This window comes from Maylandia zebra, linkage group LG9 (assembly GCF_041146795.1).
Source record: "Maylandia zebra isolate NMK-2024a linkage group LG9, Mzebra_GT3a, whole genome shotgun sequence".
Classification (NCBI taxonomy): domain Eukaryota; kingdom Metazoa; phylum Chordata; class Actinopteri; order Cichliformes; family Cichlidae; genus Maylandia; species Maylandia zebra.
This window is the reverse complement of record NC_135175.1, coordinates 22,987,635-23,012,036: the sequence shown is the minus strand read 5'-3', so window position 1 is coordinate 23,012,036 and position 24,402 is coordinate 22,987,635. Positions and strand designations below refer to the sequence as shown.

Below are 24,402 nucleotides of genomic sequence, written 5' to 3'. Positions count from 1 at the left end.
AAGAGTTGGACACTGAGTCATCAAAATTTAAGTGCAGTCAAACACGTTCATGTTGGCATATTATAAAAAGACACACAAGGCCTGTAGAAGTCCAGTTCTGAAGTCTTTAAAAGGCTTAATCGAACAACTATTGCTTGAATTTTTATTGAATTATTCATCTGAGGACTATTTAATCTCTAACTATGCGGCCTATGTAGCATTTAATATAATTACAGATTTCTAGAACCGACTGATGGGTCTATGGAAAAATAACATCAGTCAATAACATGACTGAGACATGGAGACATGCACTGCCTTTTTGTAAATGTTATATGTATGAGCTTATGCACCTGGTTGTGTAGTATTCTCGCTAAGCCTTAGTTTGTTCAGCATGTGTAATCCCCTTAAAGTCCCCACTGATAGCCTGACTACTTTCACTTCAGATTAGCTGAGGTAGAGATCAAGAAGTGCCCCTCTCACCAGCATCTAGGACGACACATGGTTCCTTACAATGAAACTAGCTTCACGTAGTGTGCAGCTATAGAGTTGGACAGGGAATACAAAATAGATGCAGAATATAAAATTCATATGCTGTGTATGGTTGTGTTTATAATTATTCCTTGAAGTCAGTTCCGGTGCACATCTGTATTCATTCTCACACACACTGGAATCTGCTTTGCATTCTTGCATTTGGTCTGTTTGGACATATAAGTATACTTTTCATATTGCAAAAAATAGTTATGTAGGCGTGATAAAAAAGATGTTTTTCCTTAAAGAAGCCCAAGCATCTTTTCTGATGAGCTATGTTTTTTTTTGTCTTTTTTTTTTCAGTAAGCCCAAGTGTGATCCCACGCTGCATTAATTGTGTAACTCGCAGAGAGTTGTGAACAATTATACACGAGCTAACAAGTTAATGGGAGGTAGAATATAGTGTGTACACACTGATTTAATGACTTTATATGCTTCTTATGGGATTGTCTAGCGAGAGAGCGCTAGCGAGTGGCAGCCAGATGGAGGGTTGAGTGTTAGTCTGCAGGTCTGTGATTCACTCTCTGCACACAAATGCTAATGTTTGGGTTCACTGCATGTTTAAATAGACATTATCTGTTATTTATCTGGTTATAATGATGGAGGGATGTTTAGGCTAATGAGGTTCCATAGTGAAACATTAGAATTACACCTGTTGTTGTCATGATCCCCAGGTTTTAGACCATAAGCTTCTTTTTTTTTTTAGTTCATTCTTTTAGGTTTTGAGAATCATTTGCACTTGGGGTTTGTTCCTTTTTTCTTTTGTAACATAGGTTATATTGTTTATATTTTTCCTCTATGCCATTTATATTTTCTAGCAGTCTCTGTTTGTATGTCTTCCTCTAAGTCCTACATGTTAGGTTATGATTGGGATGGATCTCTAATATTTAGCTGTTTAGTTCTAGTCTTGTCTCTGTATTTGTCTTTTTGTCTCTCTTGTCTCCCTGTTTAGTTGTCAAGTTGTTTTTTGTTTTGTTTTTACTCATTCAGTTGTGTCTCCCTTCCGGTTTTATTTAGATAACTGTTCTTTTATCTCATGTTAGGTTTCACTTCCTTTGTCTCCTTGTGTTGATTAGTTTAAGTTAATCCTCCCAGGTGTTTCCACCTGTTACCTCTCCTCCTGGTATCTGGGATGTATGTAATTGTCTGAGCTTTCCCTTGTCTTTTCACATTGTCCCCCATATCTGTGTGTCATCTTGCCCAATGCTTTCTAAGATTTCTGCTATTTGGATTGCCTGCGCTGCAAATGTTTTACACTATTTGTATTCCTTTCTCCTAACAGTATTAAAGATGATTTTTTTTCCAGTGTATTCCTGTCTCCCTGTTGCGACCTTACACTCCCACTTCATGCATTTGGGTCCAGAATCTGCAAAATATATAGTTAAATTATGTCATTTGTAATGTTTGTTAATTTGTAGATTTATTGTCACAAGCTAAGCATTTTTAATTCACTTGATCATAAATTCTAAACGGTTTTTCCCCAAATTTGTCAATCCAGTTTATTAGTATTAGTAAGAGAAAGTTGAGTTTGGGCAACAAACAACAAAAGCAGTGATTCAAGTACCTGGGGTAGAAAAGAATCCTCAAGGACTCCTAGACATGTTTACCATCCATCTGTTAGTCAATATCTTATGGTAACATAAAGTGAGTGGTGCTGTTATGTCTTGTTGGTTGTCTGTCCTCTTGAGGTCACTTTGTATTACTTTTTTCTTAATTTTAATTAAGAATTACATTAGATTAGAGATTAATAAGAATTAAATTTAATTAATTTACTTTAATTTTAATTCAGCAAATATTGTTAGTACAGTTTATCTACACTAGTCCTGTATTGGTTGGTATTATGTTCTTTGGTATTAGAAAAGGCAGTTGCAATGATGTGAGTGTTGTACTTTACTCTTTGTGACGCCCACAGCCAATACCAGGAATGATTTTATATTTGTATTAATACACACATTAATATGGACAGCAGTCTCCATCATGGTGGTCCATTGTTAGCTACACTCAACACCACACTTAGTCAAACAGACAAGAAAACACTGGAGCCCATATCATAAATTAACAATAATACTGAGGTACCCAAACAAAATAATTACAATAACTGTTATAACACTGTAATTTAACACACTAACATCCACACGAACGATGCCAGTCTTTGCACGAGTTGCCCCTCCCCTCGGGCCACTACAGTACTTTTCATTTTTTAAAATGCTTTCTTAATCGCTTCATTGTCAAGACTCATAATCAAGACAGAAAAAGTATAAACTCATAACAGTTCAGCTGCGCCTCCCATGCCTCTGAATGGCTAAGCTAAGCTACCTGCGCCTGGCTCTGGTAATTAACACAGAGACCTGGGATTAGTTTTAATGCTTTCATCAAATTCAGCAGCAAGAAGGAATATAAACATATTTTTCAAAATATAGAACTATTTCTTTTAAGCATACCTAAACATTAACTAGCATAAAAGTATAAGGAAGAGCAGAAAAATATAACCTATAGCGTTTTGTTCAAACAAGTAAATTACAGTTTGCTCGGATGGTGGCAGTCCACCGGTGCACTGGGGCACAGTAATATTAATGTGCAAGGTAGTTGCAGGAAATTTAAGAGATAACTGAGGAAAGTGGAGCGGGAGTATGAACATAGTGCCTGAAGCCAAATGAGCTACTGTACAAGGACGTGTGCAGAGTAGTGCAAAATTATGCAAACAGTGTTGCATAATTATTGCAGTTTATCACAGTGAGAGAACAGGTTTTAATGTTTTATTAATCTGCTTAGTTGACAATGGTGTGATGGGCTTTTTGTTTTTATTAGCAAGAATGTTGGTCACATTGTGATACTCTTATTTATTCAATCACTGTTAATTGAACTATTATGCTAAATTGATGTTTGGGTTGATTATTATTATCTTTCTGAGAACATTGTAAACAAACCTTGTCTCACCTGGCTTCCTCTGCTATAACAAGTCAGAATGAAAAAGGTCCATTGTATTCAATTAGCTAACTGCAGTGCTGCGCAAATGACACCATGATTGTAGTTATTCTAAAATGATGGCTGAAAACAATAGGAGCATATTGTTACTTTACATATGGGACTCACAATGTGTTATCACATAGATTGTACAGCAGTAAAGTGCCACTGTTGTCTCTAGTCTTTCATTGCAAAATGAGTCCATAAAATGCAGGAAATTCATAATTTTACAGTTTGTTATTATTGACATCTATTTGCATAGAATGGCAAGTTTGCATGATGGTAGTGAGACCAGATATGTTGTATCGGTTGCACACAGTGCTGCTGAAATAAAGTGGCTGAAAAAAAGGACCTGGGATTAGTATTGGGAGTGGGAGTGGCAACAAAGGACAGGAATAGTAATGAGTACATCAGAGGGGCAGCTCATGTTCCACAGTTCAAGGATAAAGGGTTGAAATTTAGTTGCTTTGGACACGTGCTAAAGAAACATAATAGATATGCTGGACAAGAGTGAAAGCGGTAGTTTATGGAAGTAGTGAGGGAGCAGTAGGTGTGCATGTGTGGACATAAATTGTAGCTTTTCTTATGAGGAAATTCTTTTAGGTTTTGAGAACCTAATAATGTGGAATGTCTTAAATTGAACATGACAAATTCTCCCTTACATAAAAGGTTAAAGTTGGCTTCTTGGTTTTATGTGTTTTTAAGATCTATTTAGCCATTCATCCATTTTCCTTCCACTTGTCCAGTTCGGGGGCACAGAGAGGCTGGAGTCTATCACAGCCCCATCACAACAGTCTCACATTTATACCTACAGCCAAACTAGCATTTTTCCTTTTTCTTCTTCTTTGTACCGGTGAAGGAAGATAGAGATTCCGCCCAAACATACAAATCCCAGCCTGGATTTGGACCCAGGACCTTGTTGCTGTGAGGCAACAATGCTAACTGCTGCATCACTGAGCTGCCCTGATGCTTTCATTATACAAGCAAGATGTTTGTTCTTGATGATGTTTTGTTCTCGTGGTTATTGATGCTTTTGTGTTTGGGTTGTAAAGGTTACGTCTGTGTGGTGAGGAAACCATGGGATTCTCGAGAGACAATAAGTGTGTACTACAGGGCATGCTATGCTTTATTACACTGTATTCAGCCTGCCAGCGAGAGCAAAGCTGTGTCAGAGAAATGTGATTACATGTAACAGAGTACTCGAGCCAAACGAATTGTAGCTTTTCTACGGCATTTAATACCTTGTCTCATAACAGTGCAAAATTACTCAGTGCTTGCTTGATGTTATATTCCTTGGGTATAAAAAAAACCCAAAAACACACATTATTATCCTCTCTCATTTTTCATGTGGTCTTTCAATTTTGCTGAAGATTATAAAACTCTGGCTTTCTCAAATGCCGACCTATATCCCTGACAGACCGTGTTTTGTGTCCAATAGTTTCCCTTTTTTGATCTAATCTGTTTGTTCTTTTGTGGGGCCTCTGACCTGTATGATACATCTGTCTCTCAGCTGTAACTCATCCAAGTGGCAGTCCAGATGCTCATTCAGTCCCACTTTGCTTGCTGCGGATGACATGAGGGTTTTTCGCTCTCACTCTCTCTGCCAGGCTCACTCCATGTCAGGGTTTAACAGTGTGGTTAAAGATATGCTATGCTTGCTGCCCTACAGTATAGATAGAGTTTTGCACTTTTACACAAGCTCAGTGATGTGATGTTTACTTCCTTCAGCTTGGTAGGTCTGTGTGAGAACTGTCTATCTGTTTCTCTCTTTCATCCAATCAGTTTATTCAAAACAGCAGAAACGCTGAGTTGCGTAACCTTAAAAAGTCAAGGAAATCTCAGTGAATTATACTTCTCAAGAGGATGTTGCAGTTATGCAAGCACTTTTATGAATTCAAAGGATTAAGTGTTTTTTCAAATAACCGTTCTCTCTCAGTTTATGTTTGGGCAATACATGAAAAACAAGTGAAAAAAAACCTAAACAGTACAGCATAGAACACTTTGGCACAATTAAACAAACAGCTTCTGACAATCAAACACCTTCTGTTGTTTGGTAGTGTGTGTGCATGTGTATGTATGTGCGTGTGTGTCAATAATCCAGCCTGGCAAAGACGTCCCAGAGTTACTTATCACTTTGCTCTTTGTGGTCTGCTCTGGCCACAAAAGCATTAGCTCAAGATGCAAAGCATTTCAAGTCATCTCTGCAATGGAGTGACATTTCTCAGAATATTTGACTCATGAACGCACCACCTTCTGGGTTGCGACTGGTGTTTACCTCTGATGTCGCTGACCAGACAAATTGAATAATGTACAATACAGTCAGACATAAAAATGTTAATTGTGGTCGATTTAGTGGTAAAATACGGAGTTTCAATAGTTTACATTATGGAGGTAATGGTTATTGTGAAAACATACTCTAACTGGTTAGTTCATTAGGCACATCTGTTCAATTTCTTTTTAACACAAATATCTAATCAGCCAATCAATTCCCCTTTGCAGCAGCAGCAATTTCTTACATATAGGCATGGAGACATGGTCAAAATGACCTACTGAATTCAAACTGAGCATCAGAATAGGTAAGAAATGTCATTTAAGTGTCTTTGAATGTGGTCTGGTTGATGCTGACAGACAGGCTGGTTTGAGTATTTCGGAAATTGCTGATCTACAACAGTTCTCGGTAGGGCTGTGCGATATGAACAAAATCTCATATCCCGATATAAGAATTCTATCGTCCGATAACGATATAAATCACAAAAATGTAACATTTTCTGTAAATTACGTGAATCTCGGGCAGCTCGACTTGTGTGAAGTGTTTCCAGCTGCACGTCATGTACCTGGAGTCGAGTGTTTTAACTGATGCATGAAACGATACATTTTTAGACATAAGTTGTAAAGGCCGCCGTTTTCTTTGTGAGTATTTATTACACGGCGTGCGGCGGGGAAAAGCCTGTTCTAACGTTTGAGTCTAAGGTTTATTTTTTAGCACCTGGCGGCTCTTTTAATTCTCATCCGTAAATAATCTGCTCTTTCACATGATTCAGTTTATTTTGAAAAGTCTCAACAGGATCTTGAGCTTTATTGTGAAAGGTTTATGTGGAACATAAACAAGCGGACATGGTGTTACCGTCGTTGTTACTAACCACAACGCATAAAAACAGGTGGCTTGTCCGTCAGTGTGGTTATATTACATATAAGAGAAAGAGAGAAAGAAGAAATTCATATAGCCACTACAGTGACCATCAAAAGGATGAAAAAATATTGCCGTAAACAGTTTATTTTGCGACACCACGAAACAAACGATAGCGTAAAATGAAACATAGACGTTTTTATATCATCTGATATATATCGTTATATCGAACAGCCCTAGTTCTAGTAGTTCTCTAGGTAAAAAATACCTTGTTGATACCAGAGGTCAGAGGACAATGACCAGACTGCTTTGAGCTTATAGAACGGTATCAGTAACTCAGATAACCACTTTTTACAACAAAGGCATGCACAAGGACATCTCTGAACCCACATTACATTCAACCTTCAAGCAGATGGGAAACACCGGGTGCTACTCCTGTCGACTAAGAACAGGAAACACAGTGTACCCATCTTCTAATAGCCAGATCAAAGCTTAGATCATCTCAATGGGTTTTTTGAACCTGACAGTGAGTCACAGTACACAAATTGGTCTCCACAGTCATGGGATCTCAAGAGCACTTTGGGCATGTGGTGGAATAAAAAGGTTCAGTCATTTCCTAAAACAAATGAGCACTTGTAACGTGTAAATAGTGCATTTTAAGTAATAATTTCCCTTTGCAGAACTGAGGCCCATTACTTTGATTTTAATTTTCTGAGTAGGATTCATGATTTTATTGTATTCAAATACAAACTCTTCCATTTTTACAGAGCCTTAGTTCAATGTACTCCTGCTTTCAACCCACCCATTTTCTGATTATAGACCTTGGACAAGGAATAATTTGCCATAAGGTCTTTACTTAGGTACAATTACACCCATTAATGATGGACATCATAATGGATGTGGTGAAGGAGGATTTTTTTTGATAGCCCACTGCTCTTTTTGTTGTAGATTTGTGTATATCAGGTTGCATGTCCTGCATTTAAATATGTTATGTAATTGTACAGCTGCTACCTTGTAGTGATGGGATTTCCGGCTCTTTTTAGAGATCCGGCTCTTTCGGTTCGGCTCACTAAAAAGAGCCGGCTCTTTCGGCTCCGAACCGGCTCTTCAGGTTGTTTTGTTGCTTTAATTAATTTATTATTAACAATAATATAAAATTATGCACAAAAGGAATTACTAACATAAAAACAAGTGGTTTTATTTATATATGTTTATATATAAATATATGCGGTGGCCCCTAGAGACAAAACACGTACAAACTCCAAAACACATTTCTAGCATGAACTGAACTTCCAAAGCAGAGCTACTAGATCACTTAAATTACACAATTGAAAGCATGTGTGTATTGTTTGTGTATTTATACACAGGCACTCATATATATATTCAAATAATTTTAAAAAAAGTTCATTTACCTGTTATTACCACACACCAAATCCGGTCGTTGGTACTTGCTGGCTTGTGTAGCCACAAGATAACAAAGGCTCAACACTGCGCCCAGCATCCTGGAGCACTTCTGTTGTCTTTTGTACGTGTTTTGAGTTTTTATATGCTTCTGAGTTTTTATATGCTTCTGAGTTTTTACGTGCTTCGGAGTTTGTACGTGTTTTTACGTGTTTTGGAGTTTGTACGTGTTTTTACGTGTTTTGGAGTTTGTACATGCTTCAGAGTTCGTACGTGATTTGAAGTTTGTATGTGCTTTGTCTCTAGGGGCCACCGTAAATATACTTTTATTTATTCACTCCACATAAAATGTAATAAATAAATCATATAATACAAAAACCAACTATTCACATTTCAAGTTTTAACTATTTAAATTTCAGCTTTTTCCTTTCACAAATTTAAAGTGAAAAGAACACAAAACACTGCAAACCACAACACAATTAAATATAAATTATAATATGAAAACTAAAAGAACATGCATATTCTCTGTCATATGGACCTGCATGAATAAACTTTCTCAATCCTTTATCATCTGCAACTGAAAATAGTTGTGGATGATTACTATACCTTTCTAATGTTGTTGTCCCTGCCTCTCTTTCTCTCTCTCTGGCTCTGTTCCTGTGCTACTGAGTGTAACTACCGCCCCTCCCCCCTCTGCCCAGAGTAAAGCACAAGGCTCGCGTGCAGAGTGAAGCGGAAAAAAAGTGCGAGAGAGAGGCTGAGAGAAAGAAAAAAAAAAAAAACCCCACGTGACGGCTCGCGATAAGGAGCCGGCTCGCGTCGTTCACGTCAAAGAGCCGGCTCTAAGAGCCATTTCGTTCGCGAACGACCCATCACTACTACCTTGACCAGATATCTCTTGTAAACAATATTTCGATCTCAGTGGGACTTCCAGGTAAAACAAAGGTAAAATAAACAATGAAGACATTATTCAGTTTCTGCTTACAACCAGTACTTGGCAGCTGTACAACACTGAACATAGCAGAGCCCTTGTTGTGATATCTAACCCTTTATCTCAGAGTGCCAGGAGCTACTTTTAACCACCACAAATTGTTAAAGAGATTTTCACAACAAAGAAGTTTATATTCTGGAAAATTGTACTATCATAGTCACCATCTCTTTTTCACGTCCCCTACTGTCTCTTGCTCTTGGCGAAAAAAAAAAAAAAATCCACCCCGAGTTTCTTGCATGTGTCTACTTCAGAAAATGTTGTATTTTCTTGTGGTGTGAGGAGGAGAGGGCACCTTTGTGCACATACTTCTTAATATGCAGTAAAAGGCTAGAAATGAGAAAGGGGCAGGCTTTTACAAAGAGATAAAAGAAAACCTAGCAAAGAGAGGCTAATCAGGCTGAAGAAAAAGTATCATCACACCACCACCCCCATCTCACTTATCCTCACCATTCCCATTTTGCTCCATTTATCATCTCTTCAAAGCATTACAGAGTCTTGAGCTATGGGGTAGATACATTAAAATGCATCAAAATCAACGTATTTCCTGAATACCAAGAGATCTGTCTGTGAAGAGTAAAAAACCTCACATAGCTGTGTTCTTTCACTTTACTGGCATGTGTCCAGGACTTTCAATCAATTCCTTCACAGCAAGGACTCTGAAAGAAATTAAATTAGGTCCTGGGCATTGAACCACAGTTTCTCAATTGGTACAGAATTTGTTCACATTGATTTGGCCTGATTGGAGTCCCAGGCTTGTGTTTCCACTTAATCACTGAGCACGCCCATCTCTCGAACCACTATTTGCATGCACCCTTCCCCTCCGCTCATGTCAGTCATTCACAGCCCATGGTAACCTCGGGAATTTGCATGAACTCACTGGCCTGGACTTTTGCTGAGCCACTATTGCAGCTTCCGTTGCTGCAGCACAAATGTAATAATCAGATTTTGTTGTGTTGTTGTTATTATTATTATTACAGTGTCTTGTTAGAGTTAGCAATAGGCTGATGCTCTGCCAGGTCCAGAAAATTGTCCTCTGGTTACAAAAAAAAAATGTTCTGATAGATCGCTGTTGTTATTCTGACTGAGCACTGGCAAGTGATAGAGTGAAAAAAAGAAGAAGCTTGGGAAAGACAGACAAAATTGTCTCCAGGGAAAGTAAAGTGAGGACAGGAAAGAACACAGATTATGCATGAAAGCGAACAAAAGAGTGGAAGAAAGTAGGGAAGAAAAGATTGCGAATAAGGTTGTGGGGGCAATAAGCTTGGAAAACGAGCGACAGAAAGAAGATAAGAGAAACGGTTATGAATGGAGAGGCAGAGACGAGTGGAGAGCTATGACAAAACAGCTTTTCTCGCTCCCTCTACTTCTGTATCTCAAAGCTAAGGCCTTGGAGGCGAGTCCAGTTTATTTATAATTTTTCTTTTTGTCTGTTGAATTAATGCTGAATTTATTGGAAATGTGCAACATTTTATAGACCTGCACTTGACCTTTCGGAATTTATTAAAGCATCACAGATTAAGCATTTATATAACATATGTAAGGACGCATAAGGTGTAAGGAAGTGTATGTACTAGCATTCAGAATCCGTCCCTGACTCATGGGCAATAATTTGATTTGATTAAAGGGCATCACTACAGGTGTGCATATCTCACACAGGAGAACTGAACGCTCAGTCTTTGACAATTTGGGGAAAAAATGGGCTTTTCAAATTTCTTAATTCTGTCAGAGACTGAAAGATCAAGCTGATCAGAGCTCATATGGAGATTTTTAAAAATTCCTTCCTTGTGTCTGATGTCTGACCCAAGAGGTACACCTTGGACTCTACAGGCCTCAATCAGCATGTTAAATATCAAAGTTTGTGACAGTACAATTAGAAAAAGACTTAAAAAGTAGGGCTTGTTTGGAAGGCTTCCATGTAGAAAGTCTCTCTGAAAAGAACATGGCAGGTTAGCACGTTCTTGTTTAAAAAGTGGCATCTGAACGAGACTTCTGAATGTCTGTCCGTATTCTATAGTCGGAGAAAACCAAACAAAGCATATCAGTACAAATGCTTCATACCAGCTATCAAGCATGGTGGTGGAGCTGTGATGATTTGGACTTCTTTTATAGCCACAGGAGCTGTCAACCATGAACTCAAAGTATTCCTGGGCCAAATGTGAGGGCATCTATCTGACAGCAAAAACTTGGGGACGATGAGCCCAAGCACAGTATCAAAACTTTAACAAAATGGCTCGTAAAGAAAAGAATCAAGGTATTGCAATGGCCCAGTCAAAGTCCAGACTGCAATCCAGTAGAACCTCAATCCACCCTGCTGTGGTGAGACCTTAAGAGACCTGTACTTAATGTTTCACATGACTGTACGTGTTGTGTGCCACATTAACTGTATGAAATTGTTTAACAGTGGAAATAGTAACACTTACCTAAAGGCAAAGAGAAAGAAATAGTCCGCAGGGCTGTGTTATGCTACCAATCACCATCTACTCAGTCAGACTGTAAGGTGGAGAACTGTATAGAGTGATTGGTGCTTTATGCTTTTCTTTATCACAGTGGTGTTCACTTTACTTTAAGACTCATTGCACTTACACAGTCAGGGATAATGCACCATATGTTCTCTTTATGCTTCCACTACATTTCAACTGCAGTTTATAGTGGATCGTTTTGGAAACTCTTCCTGCTTTGGATGCTGTTTTGGATGTTTTAGGATTTATCCCATAATATGTTTTGACATAAACTCACAAAGATGTCAAAGATAATAACAGATATAGACAGATGATAACAACAAAAGATAGCACATCGAATTTTATACCTACAGCATGCTTTCCCCCGTGTAGTCAAAGATACATTCATGCTTGGATCTATCAAGAATCAACAGTTGGATAAGGAAGCAATCTTAAATCTAATTTTTCAACTCTACTCTTCTCTCTGGATAGCTTTAAGAGAGGTACTAAATTTAAAACTAGTTGCATAAATATGGTGACATCCCACAAAACTGGAATCAGTTGAAATATTGGTGTTACAGATAAGTATATAAAGAAGTAATTTTAAAAAAGAGATTTAGAAGTTGCGTGCAATATGACACAAATAAGCTCCAGCTGTAAAATAAAACTTCTGTCACTTGTAAATAAGCTTGTATCATTCATGGTAAATAAGCTTGTTATCTCACACGGCACACAACAAAAGCTTCTACAGTAAGGATTCAAACATCGTCTTGATTCTCCGTCCTGTATTCCATGCATCTTCACACATACTGATGTACGCACAAACACACACGCACAAACACACACGCACAAACACCTGCTTTTTAATAAATGAGTACCTGTCATCAGTGTGCGGTTCTCACATTACAGCACTGTGAATTCATTAAGTGTGCCCTTTGGAAGTCCAACGAGCCAGGTGGGGTGCCGTCAAGCCTCCCGCCTTGCCTCACAATCACGCCCAGCATTTCAATTGCAAATACTGTACACATCTCAGTGCCCTTGTAAAAACACACATTCACAGTCATGCACATGTGTCTATACATCTAGCCATGCTTCACGCTTAACCCACATCAAAATGTTTACCCTGCATCTGTCTCACTGGACAGTAGCGATAACACAGGCTTGTCTATATTTCAGAGCAGCTGAGGTATTTTTGTATGCACTGAAAAAATGACTGAAACTTTAACCTTGAAAGATGCATCCTGGTTAGTTTAGTCATCCCCTCGATTAATTCAGAATCTGGAATTATTTTAATCATACAGAGATTTGGTTGTATTTTGAATCGGATTAGTTTGTTTTCCTGCAGATAGATGAGATTCTACAAGTTCCCGTCTGACTCTCTATCATTCTTTCTTTCATTATGTAATGCATGGCCCTCTGGACTTTGAGAGATGCTTACTGTACGTGCATACATGACTGGGTTTGTAGCGTTAGGGTAAGCGCTGATAGAAAAGATGGGGTCAGAGCAAACCACTGCTTGGAATAAGTTTCCTGAGCAATGTCAGTTCAAAGTGACCTGACACGGTCTTATTGAGTCATCGCTAGTTTATGTGTAAGTGGTTGTACAGGGAGGGGAGAGGGGAGGAGTTAGAGGCACTTGCGGACTGGCAAAGCTAAATCTAAATCCCCCTCTTTTCTGTCAATAATTCTCAGCTTTTTCACAACCCCCTCTAATCCTCTTTCTGACGTGAATCACCTCTATTTAGTGTCTGCACATGCTTTAAACAATCGGGCACAAGTGCACTAGCAGTTTGCTTGTGTGTATTTTTACGTGCTTCCATGCGTGTAAGTGTGACTTCCAATCTGTGCCGATCTTGATCTTCAGCATGATAATGGTCTTTGCTTTTATTTATGTGTTTCTGTGTGCTGTGTGCTAGCAGATAAGAAATACCGCAATGATTGCAGGTTGATGTTATGAGCTCGTGCTCCACAAATTCCATCATTGTCCAAAATGAGCATCAACATCAGATCTGTAGCTGACTGGTGAGAAGTCATGCTGCTGTGAAAATGTAATAAAGCAAAGAGATAATCACTGCTGAAGTTTGAATGATGGCTTTCTGTAGTGGATCTGTGCTACACTATAGTGTAGAGATTATGCACAATGCTGGCCAGGCAGGGAGCCTGCCGCTGCTGCTGACTCAGTGCAGGCATAGCTGGGGCTTGGGGGGTTAATGCAGCAGGGCCACGGGCTGATCCACAGTCCATCCTCATCTGCCAAAACTTCAAAGGATGCCCCAACAGAGTCTAAATCGCCATCTCCTCCAGTCCAGGCTCTGCAGAACACTCTCCCCTCCCCCTCAGTGCACAGGTCAAACTCAGCCTCATCTTTTATGTATTGCTTACCCCATTGATTGTGCTCTTAAGAGATTCATGAATACAGAGGGCCTATTTCCGTATCACACTCCAACATATGAAGGTTTTTTCTTTAACAAGAGATGGATTTTTCTCTCATTTGTTCATTTTTTGGGTTTGTTTCTATCTTTCTATCGCTTCTCTTCCCCATCTATGCAACCCTCTTCCACCTATTTTTGCAGGCAAGGTCGTAGTCATTTTTACTTTTGACAGACGTGTTTTGCCTATTTAACTATTTATCCCGCATACATGAATTATTCACAGTGCAGGTAGTGAATACTGTAATACTGGAGAGCTGCAGTTTACTTACAGAAAGATTAAAGGAGATGTTTAGTTGAAGTCAAACGCGTCATTTAGGTTAAATAATGTAATAAATATAACAAAGGTTATGCCGGTAACTTTTCAATGCATGTATATGGTCTTTAGGTCTTTTCTTGTGTCTAATGTATTCATTTATGTTCATCCCTTGGCTGTTTACTCATTCATGAATACATATGTTGCTCCATTTTTAACAAGCCAACCCTCCCCCCATCTGTCTGTTTGTGTACCTGTGTTTTAGTGATGTGTGTGTTACGCACCCCAGCAGAGTGTGAAATTGAAATTCTCATCTTTTCTGACAGAGAAGAGAGGGCACAGAAGATGTGAAATCTCATCTTTGACTTAAGTTTTTGCTATAATGTTTTTTAGTGGTACAGTATTCATACCAAAAACATTGTGTGGTTGAGAAGTTCCTTCATAAACATTTCATATTATAAATGTGTTACTATAAAAATTGTAGCGTATCTATGTCTGTTCCCTAACTCCTCGTAGATACGTTAATCAATCTGGATGAAATTTATAGCGTAAACTACCAGGATACCAGGATTATCAACATGTATATTAGGTTCCACTTTAGCTCAGTAGGGTGAGCAGGGGGCCATTGCTGCATATCTTCTGCCTGTCTCTCTCCACACTATCCTGTCTCTCTTCGCTGCTTCACTGTCTATCAACAGCAAAGAAATGCCAAAACAATAATCTTAAAATAGAATCTTTATAGAAACTAAATATACATGTAGTAGCTCATCTCAAAATGAACAGTGACATTGTACGTGTCTACATTACGTCTACGTATACGTTGCTCTTGGTAAATAACTGTCACTAAACCATTTTTAGAACAGTGTCTCTGGAATTTGTTGTTATGCATATCTGTAAATAAGTGTCCATCACGGACTGACACTAATACTAACAGTTTAAGACTTTGTCTCATATATGAATAAGTAGCTTACAAAAAAGAGCAAAAAAATTTAACTTTAATTGTTAATTTGTTTGGTGTGTATGAAGAGCTGTTTTTGATGTCTCACTGTTTGCATTTATGTAATGAGGATAAAAGCATATTATGATAAATTAGTCTGCTTTTTCATATATGAGCATAGTGAACAAGCAGACATTAAAATATAGTTTTTATGTCCTACATGGAAAAATATTTAATAAAGTACTTCATGATTTGAATTTGGTGTTCAAGATCATTTTACGTGTGGATAATTCCATCTAATTCTTAACACTCATTTAGCACCAGACCTCAGAATTAGTCTATGATTGGAGCTAAAATGTTTGATAAGCACAGCTTGCTCAGCTGGTTTTATAGGTCAGGTTCTTGATTAGTTTTTATCATACCTGAAGGGCAGAAGTTTTTTTTGTTTCCATTAGTAGGTTTAGATCTGCAGAAATAAAAATATAAATCAGGGTTTGATCAAGGGTTAGTTCTTGGTCTGTTATTCTTTAACCATTACATGCTCCTAGTTGGTACTATCGTAAACAATCATGACATTAACTTGTGGATGTCTAGAAACCTTTTTGTAACTCAACAGAGATGAAATGGAAATATTTGTTGTTGGTTTAAAAAATTTCCTAAGGTAGTAATTAACATGTAGTTTAGATGTCAGGAACCTTGGCATTGTTTTGGTTAATGGTTTCAGTTTTGATAGCCATTTAAATAAGATTACCAGAACTGCTTTCTAACATTTAAACATGTCAAAAGTTGGAGAATCATTATCTCCAACTTACTTTTGTTCAAAACAGAATTACCACTAAAACCCTTCTCTTATGTCATGAAGCTCCCAGTGGTTTGGCCCTCGCCAGTAGGTCTCTGAATTGGTCAGTGTACACCAACCAGACCTCTCAGGTCATCAAGTGCACATCTTTTAGCTGCTCCTAGAATTAGATCTCAGTGTGCTGAGGATGCTTTCAGTTGTTGTGCTCCAGTTTGTTGGAAGAAGCTGCCCGCTGCCCTGAGGTCAGTTAGAACTGTCTATTCAAAAACAAACTTAAAACCTTTTTTATTCTCACAGACTTGTATTTAATTGTGTGTTTGTGTGTTGTGTTATGAAATGTGCTATATACATGCAATATCATATTGCTAAGTTATTTAATTTACATGTTTAACTTAGCTGTCTGGCATGGTAGAAATAATCTTTTCTGTATTCAGGCAAGTCAAAAATGACCTTATACACTTACTTAGCATTTGTTTAAGCTCGTGAATCCCTTGGTCATTAACCAACACAAAAAACCACAATGAAGAGAATATGATTTATTCCACTTCTGCACCAAATTCTAATGAACTTTTCATTACCACCCTGTTTGGAGCATCCACACATCCTTGTCATGTAAAGCAGACCTAAAGCCCCCTGGAGTGTTGGTGCCCTCGCCCTGACCTGTGTCTGTGTGAGTGGGTGTATGTCCAGCCTGTCCAAACCAAGTCCCACCCGGCGAGCGTCAGACAGACCACCATCTGTTCCATGCCCTCGCAATGAACTACCTGCCACATCCTCTTCATCACCTTCATGGAATATCAGAAAAGAGATGCTTTCTAGAAACCTAATTTGCAAAAGCTTTGTTGATTCTCAAAAGCATAGTGACTCTAGTTTGACAGGATATTACAAGGAAGGAATATTTACTAAAAACACATCTCACTGTTGTTCTTTTTCCATACATAAACCTTTCTTTAAAACTTTTCAGAAGCTGAAAAAGAGTATAGGTGATCTGCACACTCTGCTTTTCAATATTAGAGAGTAGTTACCCTGAAACAAAGACTGTTTTCACCCTCCCTCAAAACACCTCAAGGATTTAACGCACTAGATTAAATAAGCACAAATAGGCTTAAAATGAATTCTGCATATCTCCTCCCTCTTTCCTGAAACACAGCTCCCCAAAAGATGAGTTTTAGGCTGAAAACAAGCATGTTAGTGCTGTGATTTTACAGCCAAACAACACGGGGCTTAGTTGATTATGCACACAGTCATTTAATGTCTTAAGCCAACCACTCTGTCCAAAGAAGACTAGAGTTTTCTTATTGGTTCTACAAAAAGGGGGAATGATTTGTGCATTAATTTAATTTTTTATTACATTATTTGTTGTATGTCTGAAGTGAACCTAGAAAAAGAGCAGAGAGCAGCAGCACAGCATGAGCACATGGCACAGGGACCAGCACGTTAGCCAGCAGAGCACCACAGGAGTGTTTTCATATGTTATAAATTCATTCTGACTCTTTTTATTCACTTCAAGGTGGAGAAATGTGCATACGCAGACAACAAGGGGTGTGGAATTAAGCACAGGAGAGAAAATATGCCGAAGATGAAGCAGTAAAGAAGGTGAGTTACATTTTAAATGTTTGTTCTCCACTGAATCATTATATTGAACAAAGTGCTGCTATAAGCAGCTTTGGATGCACCTTTATTATTGCACCATGGCCAGTGACCACTTAGAAAGTGGCTAAAGTAGTATAAAGAAACACCTTAACATATATAATATCAACTTTATTAAAGCTCCTTCTCAAAGCACCTGCACATTCATAATTCACGCTTGACCTTTTGCAATCACTCTTCTGCACAGCAGATATAACCTTTTAGTGCATCCTTAGTGGAAACACATCTGTCAAGATTGACAGCCTACCATCAGTGACAGCAAAAACAGAAAGAGACACAAACACAGCACAGAGTGGCTGTGGGGTGAGTGGCAGGAAAGAAGGGGGGTGATAGAAAGATGCGTAGGTGAGATGAATGGGTAAAAAAGAAAAAAGGTTTCTTTCGGGCTGCTGGATGAAAGTGTTTTTTTTCCCTCTTTGTGTAATGATAAGTTGTTAATAGGGCTGCCATGATTAGTCGACTATCAAAATCGTCGACGACCGATTTAATAGTCAACGCGTCGTTTGAAGCTTTGTAAGATCACAAAAGACGCAGGAATAAGTAGTAGGATTTAAGAGTGTAATAACGGACTGAAACAGAAGATGGCAGCACTGCATGTACAAGGATGCCAGCTGCCGTTAAACCCCGAAGAAGTAGCTGTGTCCCAGAATTCATAGCGCGGCCCAGCTCAGTTTCCAACAATGGCGGCAGCTACTTAGTTTTAATATTACTCTTATTATTCTTTCTGGGTCACAAAATAAAGTTTAACATATTTTCAGGTGAGAATGTAGCTGTGTAAACCTCAAATATCTGCTCAGTTTATCAAGACACCGCATATTTTCAAAAGTGCTCTGACGTTTTCTGAGACGTCTGTTACCCACTAGCTCGATAGCGAGCCGGGGGCAAGGCTCACTAGAGCCTGTGAGAACACCGGACTCCCAGCAAATCGTTTTCAAACCCACCGCCGTCTTTCACTACTCAGGTGAAACATTTAATATAAGTCACTTAGATAACTTCAAAATGTAATTGTTTGGCTTTTTTTTTAGTATTTTATTTGTTCCTGAGTAAATCGGTTTGGCTGAGATTAAACTTATAGTTTTTACACAGCTGAATAAACGTCAAGCAGACAGCTGATTATCAGAAGTGTGAGATGCTGGGGAAAATACTCCGGTGTCCTGTTATATTTTAGATAGCAAGGAGTTTATTAAACCGAAACAATCTGCAAATTTCATTAAAATTTAATAAACTATCATCTTGTCTTTATTTTTAGTTACCACATACCTTAAAATCTTAAAGCTGTAAGCTAATGATAGTTATATAAGAGCAGATGCTGCTGGTGCAATAAGCCGTACGTTTTACGTCCAATGGATGCATGATCTGATTAGTCGACTAATCGCAAAAATAATCGGTAACTAGTCGACTATCAAAATAATCGTTTGTGGCAGCCCTAGTTGTTACCGAGTGGATGGTGGTGGTGAGATAAACAGTTTTTAAAAGGTGTGTGAAAATGCGTAATAGTGCTGAACATGTTTACTCTGCCAGCATAAGCACTCTAGCAATGTGGTGGAGACAACAAACAGACAGGAGGCCAAAGGATTTCTAAGGAGAAACAATAAAAATGCTAATCCCAGCATTAAGATTAACAACCCCACCTGATCATTTTCTTTTGCTTTATGTTGTGATCCATCCTGCTCATGAATTTGACATTTTTGTGCTTAAAAACACAACTATATAGCGTAAAATACAAACAAAGATCTCGCCTAGTGCTCGGTGGTATGCCTCATGCATTATAACCAAGTCCCAGTTCTAAGGATTTTATGTCCTAAAAATAATACTAATAATAAATAATACCAAACAATCTGGCAAAACTGTAGCTGTGCCCAGAAAGTACTTCAGTTTGTGTTGAGCACACAAAATGTATTACTGATACATCAGCCATATTCAGTAGAGTACTTGTTTTGTGATATAAAACTTCATATACCCCAGACCTGTTTAGTAATTGTTTCAGTTAATTCTGTTATTAATATTAACATATCAATTTAAGTGAAAATGTAGTAGTTAAAGCTGTAAAATCATAAAATTTTAGCTTTCTATATTCACCAGACATGTTAAAAAATCACTCTCCGTGCAGTCAGTCGACACATTTATCAAATGTGTCTGTAATTTGGTTGGCATGACAAAGCCAATGGACTGGACAAACCTTAGAAACACACACCTGTTTATTCATATATGTTCTTACAGTCCACACTGCATGTCAGCCAAAAAAACCTTAAGTCATAACATCTATGGCATAGATCAGGGCAGAATTTATGAACTATAGATTTATGTGTGTAACCATTAAGTTTTGGGCTAACTATAGTATCAATAATTGAATTGAGAAAAACTTTGGAACAAATAGGAATCTTATTCAAATAAACCCTTCATGAAGCTCATCCAATCAAACTCAGTGACTGGGCATGCAGAGAATAAGATTTTCTAGGCTGATGAGTCAAAGGCTGAGTTCTTTGGGCAGATCTCAAACCAACATATTCTGAAAACATGAATTAATGCCAGCTAATTGCTAATGATGTGACTTAAGTGAGGCATGTTGGTGGTAGCATCATGCTATGGGGCTTGCTTCTAAGCAGCAGGGACATGGAGAGAAGTCAAAAGTGAAGAAAGGATAAGTGCAGCCAAATCCAAAAAACCTGCCGCAGTGCCAAAACCTGACATTGGTGAAGTGGTATGACACTCAACCTGAAGGCAGGAGTGGCAGAGAAGTATGTGAGGCTGGTGCAGGACATCTATGAGATGTATGTATGATCTCTGCTGTGGAGGCCTCTAAAGGAAGCGGCCGGAAGAAGAACAAGGAGGAATGAGTTCATGTATATGGCCAAGAAGAGCCTTGGCCATGTATATATACATTTACATGAACTCATTCCTTCTTCTTCCTTCTTTCAAAACAAGTCTCTGGTTGTCCTTGATGGGAGCCTAGACCTAAACTCCACAGAAACATCTTTAGAGAGACCTGATGATCACGACTCCTAATCCAATCTGACACGAGTTTGGGAAGATCAGAAAGATCCACAAAGATGCAGAGTTTATGGAGACTTACCAAAGAAACCGTGGGTGTGCACTTTCTGCCAAATGAGCTTCTACAAATTACTAAAACAGGTTTCTGAATACAGAATCCATAGTTTTTGATATTTTTGTTTTCACAAAATTGATAAAAAAAAAACAACAAATTACCACTTTTTACATTATGGGTTACTGAGTGTAGCTAGATGGGAAACGGTGCAATAATGTAATAAGAAGTATTTTTCAGAAACTTGTGTTTTTTCATTTTTCCAGTATAAAAAGTGTGTTCTGCAGCTGAATTAGATAGGAACTAGTCCATCATCATTTAGTGGTTAATACAGAATCATGCATGGGATGACATTTTTGGCTCAGCTCTTGTACACAAGCCAACCATGAACCCTAAGGTCTGGGGATACTGCCAAAAAGCTGGATTTACAGCAAGCACAGCTTACCATTTGAAAACATATCATTGTATTGGCATGGGTCAACATATGAATCTATTTGAAAAGAAGTAATGTTCTTTACCAACAGACTCAAAGCCAAAGTACTGTGAATCCCAGGGAAGCCTGAAAAGGAAGTGAGGGGAACTGTAGCCAGAAGCAGAAATGGGTCGATGGCTGAGGCTATATCTAAGAATTCCTGCTGTGCAGCTACACTTTTCAATTCACAATTTTGAAAATGCTAAAATCTTGATGTTTTCCTGTGGAAATGACACATTTGGTATCCAGCATCGAGAGGCTTCTTTAGACTGTGTTTGTGGAGATTATGTGGCAAATGAGGACCTAATTAGATGAAGTCAATCTTGGCCAGTGGGAGGAGAGCCATGATGCTGATACTAGCAATCACAGCAGAACAGAATGAACACCTGGGGTTGGGAATATGGAGAAGATGGAAGAAGAATCATCAAATAATTGGGAAAGGTTATAAGTAAGGCAATGAGTAGGGAGAGTGCTTGGGAGTAAATGACTGGACATCCAGATGGATATTTCATACACCACTAACAGTGTGTAAATGAGATCTTTTCTTCATGCCACATTCACTCAAATGTGCTTGTCAATGATACTCAGAGATTAACAGAAAACAGCAAGGATGAGATTATCTGCTCAAGTCTCATTAGAAGTAGCACATTTGTTCTGCAAGGGGGCTTCAGTCGTGATTCGCTGCTTTTTTTCTTACATAAGTAGGCTGCAGTAGAGACTAGTTGAGAGATTAAGTGTAAGAAATCAGTAGTAAATGATTTAAATAGTAGCACTGTGCACATAATAAATTAAGGATACAAGCCCATTGAGTAAAAACAGGGTGCAATTCATTTAGACAACAATCTTAATTGAAAATAGTACAAAGAAAAAAAACTGAGAGATGTTATTGTATTTAATTGCATTATGTTTTTATCTACATTTTACACAGCATCACAACTTTTCTGGAAGCTTTCAGCAAATCAGCCTTAATCTACTGTCTGTCAGACAGAGAAGTAGAAACCAGCTTGAACATCTCACTTTTGTAGTTCACAGTAAGACATATTTAAACTTTTTCCTGCAAAAATGATTCCTCCCGTGATAACATCTGAAATGTAAGTGATGTTTAATGTGCTTGTTTGTTACCTCAGTATACAGTACCGGTAAGTTGGAGGCTGTTATCTGTCGGTACCTAAGCAATTTATGAAATGGGAAGCTAATTTAACTTGCTCAATGAACTGCACATTTCACACTTCATTTAGCTGTTCATAAAAGACTCAACAGCAAAGCATTATCAACACTTAATGCTTTGTTTCTAATAAAAACCCTTGACAGTAAAGGACCAACTTAAGAAATACTTCTATAAATGTGTTCTTAGCTCATTGTAAAAATGAAAAAACAAATTCAGTGACTAAGCATAATCAGGTGATATGATTTACATGATACTGTAGTCCTGATATCTGTGAAAATAGATGGTATTCAGCCTCACGCTTGAAACTAAATATTGTAGTTTGGCTCAAGTTTAGCAGTAGTAGATAACTTTTTAAAATTTGCAAGTCACTTACTTGTATTGAAACTTTCTTTAATGGAAAAGAACATTGTGAGCAGAGCAGAATATTCTGAACATTGCTTAATGCATCTCATTGAAGCAAGTAGAGAGGTGACCCTGAAAAATCCCTGAATCGTGCAAAGGGAAGTTTCCGTATGCAGAAATATTAATTAAGATGGCCCTATGTGCACAAAAAACACGCAAATTATTAAACTGGGAGTTATTTTGCTTTTAGGATATTGGCTCAAGTAATTCTATCAAAGAGGATAAGATCGTGCATCTTTAAAAATGGTGCAGTTCTGTTCTGTTCTAATAGTTTGTTATTGATTATAGATGTTGTTGAACATCTGCACAGAGTGACATATGAAGGTGACCACTATCTTATGCAGCTGCCAGCTGCTGAGTCTCGACTAGGGTTGAGTTGGCAGGAGATGCTTTTTTGGTGACATGAGCCTTGTGGATGCTATTTAGTTGGGAATTTGCATGCCCTGTCCGTGCCGCCAGGTTTTGATGCGAGGTCACATGCTACCTGTCAGTGCACAGTACTCACCTGGTCTGACACCTGCTCTCTGTGCAGGCAGCATGTTTGGTTGAGGATCAACTCTCCACAGTGTGCAGGGGAGAGCTGGAAGAATGCCTCCTAGCCTCTGTGTGAGTGTGTGTCCAGCATGTTTATTCACTGGCTAGTATCTGTTTTTACGATTGCTTGCCTTGTGCATGTATGTGACACATTGGATTTGCATCCACCAGCACTCATACGAATAGGCAGTGGGTTAGACCCCCCATCCTCCCCTCTTGCTCAGTTGGATCACACTCCCAGATCTGTCAAGCATCTGTTGACGTGTCCTGGATGTGACATGCCACCCACTGCAAGGGAGAGACACAAATTGCCAAGCTTTTTCTTAGAGGCGTTGCACAGTTAGGACTTAAAGATGGACTAAAAGATTCAGAGCAGCATTTTGACACCTTCAATTAATAAGCAATTAAATCTGATAGGCAGGTTAATGCATTTTAGTGTTGAATGGGTTAACTTTTCCCGTGCGGCATCCTGGCCTTGCTTCCAGTGGCAGCAAGGAGACACTTGCTTTGTACCGTAATAAGAAAATAATGACATCTCAAGGCCCACTTACAGCCTCAACATCCCTTTTTACTTTCAGTGTGATGTGTTGCATTGTGCAGATGTAAAGTTATAGTCACAGTACTTGTGCAGCTACATAGCTACAGAACAGGAGCTGACATTAAGTATTAATATTTTGAAGTGGCAAGAAATTTCAGAAGCAACAAAAAAAAGTAAACTGTTTCTGTGTGTTGTCACAAAAAATGTGTGAGGGAAATGTACAGCTGCTTTGTTTCCCAGTGAAATAAAAATCATCAGTGTGTAAGAAAGAGGGGAAAGGAGAGGAAGGGAAATTTTATAGGCTGGAAATTTAAAACTTACATTTAATGTCCTAATTCATTTTTGAATTTTTAAATCAGACATTGTGGACATTGGATCTCTATTTGGTGTGTTGCTGAACTATATTTTTGTTAAACTTATTGCAAAACAAATTGAAGTTTACTAATTTTGTGTTATTTAAAGATTGCATGAAAATAATAGCCAGTTTCATCCTGTGTTTGATTCCTGTGTTTGATTGGTTACATCTTAGGTACTGTTACTAGGTCAAATCAAGGTTAGCAGTCATTCATTTATATTTAAGATGATAATGCTGAGTCGGTGAAGGAATCTAATGCTAGCTTTATGGTGTCTAGGGGTTGGAAATCAGTCATAATAGCTCATGAAACATTTGCTTATTGTTGAATTCAGATGGCTAAATCCACAAAGAGCAGTGAATATTGGAGTAGTGACAAAGGCCAGCTGATAAC

General features: G+C 38.3%; 1 protein-coding gene across 3 annotated transcripts in view; it reads left to right on the top strand.

The window, feature by feature from the left end:
• The window catches only part of dlgap1b (discs, large (Drosophila) homolog-associated protein 1b), a 97,931-nt gene that overhangs the window by 18,032 nt on the left and 55,497 nt on the right, over window positions 1–24,402 (top strand). For all 3 annotated transcript variants that reach the window (XM_004546811.5, XM_004546812.5, XM_004546813.4), the window contains exon 2: window positions 17,360–17,445. The gene's annotated coding sequence lies outside the window, so the exon portion shown is untranslated. The remainder of the gene's footprint in view (window positions 1–17,359; window positions 17,446–24,402) is intronic.